The sequence below is a fragment of the Pelobates fuscus genome, chromosome 11, assembly GCF_036172605.1.
Source record: "Pelobates fuscus isolate aPelFus1 chromosome 11, aPelFus1.pri, whole genome shotgun sequence".
Lineage (NCBI taxonomy): Eukaryota > Metazoa > Chordata > Amphibia > Anura > Pelobatidae > Pelobates > Pelobates fuscus.
The window spans coordinates 13075470-13083254 of NC_086327.1; the positions used below are offsets into that span (position 1 = coordinate 13075470).

Genomic DNA, 7785 nt, shown 5'->3' on the forward strand with positions numbered 1-7785 from the left:
CACTGATATCAACCAATCACATGTGTGTTTTATAGATAAAGAGAAAGGTCACCCATAATTGTCACATCTTTACTATATCACTCTAGATAGCTGTAATGTATCGCTCTGGAGCCCACGGAAAAAGCTTGACCCGAGGCTAAGGTGCACGAAAAAAGGTCAACTGCCCCCAGTAACCCCCCGCTCCCCCCGCCACCCCATCACTCTGTGCTGGATAAGGGCCCTAATAAATGGGAAGATTTCTGGTCTGTGTGACAGCAGATTAGGCAGAGCTGTGTCTCCTCCCCGCTTGTTTTAGCACATGTGCAGATGCGTAGGGACCACAATCTTGAAACTAGCCACTTAATTACATTGCAGATGTAATCCCGGAGATCAATTAATCAATGACACTATTTGCAACATCTGCATTCTTGCATCTCTCAGTTTCACCTGATGGAGGAATTTCTGGAAGGGTAAAGATGTTTCTGTGTATTTTTCTGCCTTCCATATCTGTAGCTTTTTCCTCCATGCTCCCATTCCCCTTGCCCCCCCTTTTCCCAGTGTTATTATTTTCCCACTGAACACTTTTCTCTCCTCGCCATCATTTCAGTCTCTCTAGCTCGCTCTCTCTCTGTTTCACCCTCTGTTTTCATTCGGGTTCTCCTCCTCTCCTGTTTTCCTGAATCCTTCTTCGCTACTGCTCAAGAATTTTTTTTGCTTTTCACATTAATTCCTCACTGGCAGCCAATGTATTAGTATTCAGAACATGTCCATCTTAGGTTTTACAAATGCTATGCACCATCAAAAGAGCTGAGGAAAAAAAAACAGCGGAGGAAGGATGCTTGCAGTAACTTACACCTTCAGCCCTGTTTGAAATACAGACCATGTGCTAATTAAGATTTTTTTTTTGTTACCCTCTGCCTGTGAGTCAGAGCCTCTCTCATTGTATCAGAGGGTGAGCAGTAATTAAAATAGGATGTGAGCAGAACACAATGTACAAAAGTGTATGAGTTCTTCCACCAATTCCCTGTATCTGCTTGTCTTCTAAAGACTCCTGGTCTGCAGTCTATGCTTTACCCTGTGAACTGGTCCCCACCACAAGACAAAGCCCCTGGACAGCCGGAGCTGGAACACTGATTGAATGATAAATTGCAGAGGGCGAGCTGGGATGTTATGCTATTGGTGGCTTGACAGCAGCCTGGACTCCTACAAACAGTAAGTAGACATCCATGTCCTATTATGGCATTTGCACTTGGAAAGGAAGGACGATATTTTCTCATTAACGTGTTAGAAGACAAGAGACGATACAAAATGTCACATTAGAACATGACGTTCTCTAATGGTCAGTATACGACGGTATAATATTTGCATCACATGACATTGAAGAGATGTTGCAATGTAGACTCCATTGGCTTCAGCTCCTTGCAGTCTGTACATTCAGTCTTGGATGGTGGTGGTGAGATGTGGAGTAGAAATTGGTGTCAGGACAGTATCCATGTGCACATTAAGACAAGATGCATCAAGTTCTATTGAAAATGATAGGTTTTTGTGATTTCTTTCCCTCCATAAATCGAAAATGTCCTTAATTTATTAAGAGTCCGTTATGTGTTTTTAAAAACATTCCATTGGAAGTTTGGATACATTCTAGAGACCTATGTATCTGTTGGGTATGTCTGAGCAGGAATGGATAGTATCAATGACCAGTTGATGAACTGAATATTTCAAGAGTATTTTCATGTCTATAGGAGTATTCGACTCTCATTGAAACGTAATAGACTTGAAAAAAACATCTGTGTCATGAAATATCAACGTTCGTAAACCTGTAAATAATTTGGAAGTAATCATACTTATGTTAAAATGATACTTAAACATGTGTTTTCTTCCTTGAAAGCTAATGGTAATAAAATTGATCATTTTTGATATTCCCAAACGCTTCAAAGAGCTAGATTAACAGTTTTGAAATGTGGATTTGTAGTTAAAACAGGCATGCTGCCATATACATTGTATGAAGAATGTTTGAACTGAACTGGCTTCTTGAAAATCGCATGTTTGGTCTTCTGGGGAAGTCTTTAAGATGAAACTTTGTCAGTATGCTAGTCAAGCGTTGAAATACTTAAATATGAATTTGGGTGTTTTCACATAAGGAATGCTCATCAGATGGCTTATTAATTGCTTTTAGCACGTGAGATATATAATTTGTAGTATATAACACTACACGTGTAGCTATCCCATAACACAGAAATATGGTAACATGGCAATCTAGGCGCAATAGGATTCACATCCACCAGGTTCAACATTTTGTGTGTTCATATTGCTGTTGTTGAAACCCACCCCAAGCAAAAACAAAGAAAACCTCCCCCCCAAAAAAAAAAAAACATATATATATATATATATATATATATATATATATATATATACATCAAAACGTGAGAAAATTATTCCCAATTTTAACTTCAAAAAGAAATAATAAAATTCTTCTTGACTTCCAAATGGCAACCAGATTTCTCTCTGGATAAATACACAATAACAATTTTAATTCTTGTTTCTTTTCTCTAGAACTTGACTTTTTTTTTTTTTTTTTTTTAGTTTGCCAGAATAGCATTTCTAGACAGCGAGAATCATTATTTGCTTTATGTTTAAATAATTGGACCAGCGTCTTCACACTGGACAAAATGGAACACGATTTTTACAACTTAGCCAATGCCTACTCCTCCACGTAACATCCCCTTGTTTGGAAGAGTTATTGTCCCCCCTGATGTTGGATCATTGTTACAACCATTTTAAACTCTCCTTTCCCATGGATTCATTGATGTTTAGGCATTTCCTGCAGGTATCTGAGAATTGCAACCCTGGCAAGAAAGACAAAGCTACCATTCTGTCCGTGTCCTGCCCATGGCCAGCTGGGCTAACGCTCGGCATTCTTACACATTGACAAGTCCTGTGCAGTCAAAGCCCATGCAATCAATCTCACACTCACACAGAATAGCTTTCTAGTGACCCTGTGCAGTTAATGGCACAAAGTCTGCAAATGACTTGCACAGAATACAGAGTGAGGAGCCCAGGGACATTATTCAGCCGCGTTCCTCAGACATACAGAAAAGGCAATTACATTCCAAGGAGTCAGTGAGCAAATATTGTAGGAGAGACGTACACAGAAGTGGATTAACACATTGCCTCCCCCTCTCTGTTTTCTGTACATGAACATGGCTTGCCAAGTGTGTCATAGTGTCAAAAAACTTAATGTTCTGGAGAATTCACTGATAAAGGTTATTTAATCCTAAGAACAGCAGGAGCAAGTGATTGGCAGTCTCACACAATTATCTCATTTATATTCTTAACCTGGAAGCCTTCAGACTGTTTGTTAAAGGGACCCCGGATTTGCATTAACACAGGGAAAGCAAATCCAAAAGGCTAAAGACAAGGAATGAATTGACTGTAACTCAGCTCATTAACATTAAAGTATTGTGTAACTCTCTAAAGGCCATGTTGTCATCAGAGCCCAACCACAGGACTTCATCACAAATATCTCCTGGGATTAAGGAGTTAACAAGCAAAGGTCAGCTCGGAGCAATTACTGAACATACAGCTCAGCCTACTCAAGTGTCTTATAAGCTACGAGATGCTCTTTGTTTTAGAGACTCAAATTAAAAACTACATGTGGGTAACAGTTCAAAGGGTGACATTTTATCGCAGGAATTTGCATAGATGTGCATGTAATAGTTATAATTATGGTGGGCTGTCTTTCTCTGACTGTCTTACTTTATTCCCGCTGGAAGTGTTACAGTGACATTGGCAGTGACAATGTGACAGTGTTTCACAGAGTGACAGTGACACCGAGATAAACTGTGATGTGTTGACATTAAGAGTGACAGTGACACTGAGATAAACAGTGATACTTAGAAAGTAAGAGTGACAGTGAGATAAACGGGAATATGGTGGCAGCAAGTGTGACAGTGACACTGAGATATAACTCTGATACTTTGACAGCGAGATACAGTGACATTAGCAGTGCCACTAAGGATAACAGTGACACGATAAGGCTGAGTGTGACAGTGACACTGAGATATAACTCTGATACTTTGACAGCGAGATACAGTGACATTAGCAGTGCCCCGAAGGATAACAGTGACACGATAAGGCTGAATGTGACAGTGACACTGAGATATAACTCTGATACTTTGACAGCGAGATGCCGTGACATTAGCAGTGCCACTAAGGATAACAGTGACACGATAAAGCTGAATGTGACAGTGACACTGAGATATAACTCTGATACTTTGACAGCGAGATACCATGACATTAGCAGTGCCACTAAGGATAACAGTGACACGATAAGGCTGAGTGTGACAGTGACACTGAGATATAACTCTGATACTTTGACAGCGAGATGCCGTGACATTAGCAGTGCCACTAAGGATAACAGTGGCACTATAAGGCTGAGTGTGACAGTGACACTGAGATATAACTCTGATACTTTGACAGCGAGATACAGTGACATTAGCAGTGCCCCGAAGGATAACAGTGACACGATAAGGCTGAGTGTGACAGTGACACTGAGCTATAACTCTGATACTTTGACAGCGAGATGCCGTGACATTAGCAGTGCCACGAAGGTTAACAGTGACACGATAAGGCTGAATGTGACAGTGACACTGAGATATAACTCTGATACTTTGACAGCGAGATGCCGTGACATTAGCAGTGCCACGAAGGTTAACAGTGACACGATAAGGCTGAGTGTGACAGTGGCAAAAGGAGTGATGTATTGACATTAAGAGTGACAGTGACAATGTAATAAACAGTGATGTATTGACAGAGTGACACAGATAAATACTGTATCGTTATATAGTTTGACAGTCAAAGTGATAGTGACACAGTGATTTACAGTTATATGACACTGGCAGTGCCTCTAAGAAGGACAGTGACACAGTAATGATAACAATGACAGTGACAGAGACAAGCAGTAACACTAACAGTGGAAGTGCTATTAATGACACTAAGGATCTTTGATACTGAGATAACAGTGACACATTTCCACTGAGACAAACAGTGACAGTACTACTGAGACAGGGCCACTGAGACCACAGTGACAGTGCTACTGAGACAAACAGTGACAGTACTACTGAGACAGGGCCACTGAGACCACAGTGACAGTGCTACTGAGACAAACATTGACAGTACAACTGATAAAGGGCCACTGAGACCACAGTGACAGTGCTACTGAGATAAACAGTGACAGTGCTACTGAGACAGGGCCACTGAGACAAACAGTGACAGTGCCACTGAGACAAACAGTGACAGTGCTACTGAGACAGGACCACTGAGACAAACAGTGACAGTGCCCCTGAGACAAACAGTGACAGTGCCACTGAGACACCACTGAGACAAACAGTGACAGTACTGTTGAGACAGGGCCACTGAGACAAACAGTGTCAGTGCTACTGAGACAGGGTCACTGAGATAAACAGTGACAGTGCCACTGAGACGAACAGTGACAGTGCTACCGAGACAGTGTCACTGAAAGAATACAAAGGTGATACCAACAGTACCACTAAGAGTGTCAATGACATTGATCTAAGCATTGGGTGCCACTAACCTGGTTATTCACTAAATTCTGAATATTAGAGAATTTGACATTTGAATTGTAAAATGTAGGCTGAAGCAGTCAAACTGTGACCATAGCTGAGTTAGAGAGTTATTCAAGATCAACTATTGAAACCACAATTTTACCATTTGGATTTAATTAATAAAAGTTGGCACTGACACAATGTGACAATGAATGAAAGTGCCTCTGGAATAAATAATGGCATTCGATGATCAGTGCCATTATTTGGATGATTGTGACACTGTACCACTATGACTGACCGTAACACTGTGCCACTATGACTGACTGTGCCACTGTGCCACGATGACTGTCCGTGCCACTGTGCCACTATGACTGACCGTGACACTGTACCACTATGACTGACCGTAACACTGTGCCACTATGACTGACCGTGACACTGTACCACTATGACTGACCGTGACACTGTGCCACTATGACTGACCGTAACACTGTGCCACTATGACTGACTGTGCCACTGTGCCACGATGACTGTCCGTGCCACTGTGCCACTATGACTGACCGTGACACTGTGCCACTATGACTGACCGTGACACTGTACCACTATGACTGACCGTAACACTGTGCCACTATGACTGACCGTGACACTGTGCCACTATGACTGACCGTGACACTGTGCCACTATGACTTTCCTTGTCACTGTGCCACTCTAACTATGACACTGTGCCACTATGACTGACCGTGCCACTGTGCCACTATGACTGACTGTGACACTGTTCCACTATGACTGACTGTGCCACTGTGCCACTATGACTGACTGTGACACTGTGCCACTAAGACTGACGTAACACTGTGCCACTATGACTGTCCATCACACTTTGCCACTATGGCTGACGTAACACTGTGCCGTGTGACTGACCATGACACTGTGCCCCTATGACTGACTGTGACAATGTGCCACTATGACTGACCTTGATACACTGTGCCACTATGACTGACAATGACCGATATTTCTTCGTAAATATAAATAAGATAAATAACAATAATATCAAACATCATAAACATAATATAAAGTGTCACACTTTGTTAAATAACCATGGTAGGGTTATACCCGAAAAACCCCTACCACCCACCAGGTTCTGAGTCACCACCGAGCTCGAAACCTACCAACCGTTTAACCAAACTCTTAACCAACAGCCTGACTGCCCTATTCTATTTAAACTAACCCAGAGCCTGTTTGTCCCCTAACTTTTTTCCCTCTAGCCATGCCGCTGTGACCAAATGGGAGCTAGCACCCCTTACACCCTTTTACAAGGGAGGGAGGAAGGGAAGGAAAAATTAGGCCAGGTAAGCAAATTAAAAGTGCCTAATTCTAAAATGGCTGCCTATTTATACTGGGCCAACCCCTTAACATTCCAACTCCCAATCCCGGGGAGCCTTCCCCCTATGCCCGCCTCCTAGCTCTGTCAGGCCCCTTTCCACTAAGCTGCGCTTGTTCCATAGGGTTACAGCAAACAAATCTGAATTAAACATTGTAGAATAAATAGCCAAACTTTGACTATATCTGAGTTGGTAGATTTTTTTCCAGATCAGCTACTTTCGCCTAAAGTTTCCCATTTGGATTTAAATTTGCTACAATTCAGATTTTAGGGAATTAACCCCAGGATGAGTAATAATGATCGTAATTAAGTCTCCATGAGCTTTGCTTTTTGATATTTGAGTCCGACTTGTTCTGTTAGATTAAATCGATTACCGTATTTATCGGCGTATAACACACACTTTTTCTCCCTGAAAATAGGGGGCAAATGATGTGTGCGTGTTATACACCGATATACATATTTTTCGCTCCATAAGACGCACTTTTTTCCCCCTTAAAAGTGAGGGGAAATGTCTGTACGTCTTATGGAGCGAATATGAAGCTTTACTTACCTGTCTTGTAGCGTGGGCTGGTGTTCAGCGCGCACCGCGGTACTGGAACTTCAATTTCAGGTTCCGGTTTCCGCCGGGACTGAAAGGAAGTGCGCACTCAGTGTGCACACTTCCTTTCAGTCCCGCCGGAAACCGGAACCTGAAATTTAAGTTCCTGTACCGTGGTGCGCTCTGTGAAGTCGGCCCACGCTTCAAGACAGGTAAGTAATTATGGGACAAGGGGAGGGAAAGTGCACTATGGAACAAGTGGAGGGGGGGGGGACACTATGGGAGGGGGGAGAACACTATGGGATGAGGGGGGGAACACTATGGGAGGG

At 42.4% G+C, this 7785-nt stretch overlaps 1 protein-coding gene across 3 annotated transcripts in view; it reads left to right on the forward strand.

The window, feature by feature from the left end:
* The first annotated feature begins 315 nt into the window (after positions 1 to 315).
* LRRC4B (leucine rich repeat containing 4B) overlaps positions 316 to 7785 on the forward strand; it is a 316729-nt gene continuing 309259 nt past the window's right edge. For 2 of the 3 annotated variants that reach the window (XM_063437073.1, XM_063437076.1), the window contains exons 1-2: positions 316 to 449; positions 1027 to 1191. The gene's annotated coding sequence lies outside the window, so the exon portion shown is untranslated. Of the gene's footprint in view, positions 450 to 514; positions 1192 to 7785 lie in introns of those variants that run through there. The other variant, XM_063437075.1, reaches the window with a different exon arrangement.